Source organism: Penaeus monodon, chromosome 25, assembly GCF_015228065.2.
Source record: "Penaeus monodon isolate SGIC_2016 chromosome 25, NSTDA_Pmon_1, whole genome shotgun sequence".
Classification (NCBI taxonomy): domain Eukaryota; kingdom Metazoa; phylum Arthropoda; class Malacostraca; order Decapoda; family Penaeidae; genus Penaeus; species Penaeus monodon.
This window is the reverse complement of record NC_051410.1, coordinates 43,497,265-43,499,028: the sequence shown is the minus strand read 5'-3', so window position 1 is coordinate 43,499,028 and position 1,764 is coordinate 43,497,265.

Here is a 1,764-nt window from a genome sequence, read left to right as displayed (position 1 = left end):
TGTATTTTGATTTTTCAAACAATAATGCTCCCTTTCATGGATTTTTTCCGTTTTATTTTTGTCCGTAATATCTATAGGTTTTGGAAAAGATGTTAATTTTTTTCAGTTAATTTTGAAATTCAATATTTTTTATAACTTTTTTCAAAGATATAATGGCACCATGATTTACATCTAGTCCCAAAATTACACTAGTTCCACACGTATATGTATATTATATTACACATTGCCATGACAATCGATCAACTCATTATTAAAGTTTTGCACACAGCTGTCGGAATACACTCTAATAGTAAGTTTTATTTAAAAAATAAAGTTCGATAAGAGTTTATTCAGATAAACAGGCTTATTATCTTGTGAGAAATTCATGCTATGGGACAAATATTGACTGAAATATAAATTTCCTTCACAATCAGATATTTAAACTTTTAAATTTTTAGAAAAATCACAACCAGGAGTGATTGTGTTTGATGGGATGGAAGGGTGACGGTGTGTTGGAGGGAGGAAGGGTGACGGTGGTTTTGGAGGGCTGGAAGGGTGACGGTTGGTTGGAGGGATGGAAGGTGACGGTGTGTTTGGAGGTATGGAAGGGTGCGGTGGTTTGGAGGGATGGAAGGTGACGGTGGTGTTGGGGGATGGAAGGGTGACGGTGTGTTGGAGGGATGGAAGGGGTGACGGGTGTTGTTGGAGGGATGGAAGGGTGACGGTGTGTGTATGCGTCCATCCATAAAGATAACATATTCGGTATTCATTCCTAGTTTGCTTTTTGAGATGGAAGATTAGTGCATTGCATCAGTCAGCACAGCAAGATCCTAAACCTTGGAGAGGTTTTGAATAACAAAGAGCACCAGAATAAACAGTTCCCAGTTCAACAGCAGGTGTCCCTCCGTACATTTCATTATCTTGTTATCAGTTAACAAGACGTTAGAGTAAAGTACCTCTGATGGACATCTATTGTCAGTTCATCGCACGGTCTCGTGGAACGTACATCAAAAACAGGACTGTAAGTATCGTATTTTTGTTTATTAAAAGTCTCTAAGTAAGTTACCTTTCTGATAATCAGTATTTATTTTAAGATTCAGACGATGTAAATACCTAAATTATGTAAAATCAAATTACATTTTACATTTTACTTTCTTAATACCGTTTTAATCTGCTAGTGATAAAGACGTGATGACCAAATCTAATCAGAGTAATTTCATGGCTGCCATTTCAGATCAAGAAAATTTAAAGTTAAGCTACACAGTTATTTTCCCTTTTCAATTGCCCCCCCCCCCCCCCCTCTCTCTCTTTCTCTTTGATTTTCAATATTTCATGTTTTTGGGTTCCAGTGGTGGTATTTACATTTTTTCTGCTCTCTTTTCGTAGGAATATACATCTATGGAAATAATGAAATATGATTCTTCACTTTACCACTGTTAATAACTACTGATAAAAAATACATTATCTAATTAGATGGCACTATACAATCGCACATTAAACCCTCACCTATTTGCATGGTTCACCCAGAAAATATCACTTAGCGGCCCGTATTCTTCCAGATGGACAGACGGAACTGTAATGATACATGGAGGAGACCTCATGAACGTCCACACCGTATTGCATGGAACTCTTAACAGGTAACCTGACAACACTACAAGGCCTTTTTGGGAGTGGTACTGGACAATGTGGCCACCGTGATCATGACTGTTAACAACCATCACTCTCTGCTTGGTATGGGCTCTGCCATCCTATTTGAGAGAGGTATGCCTATTTTAAACTTATTTG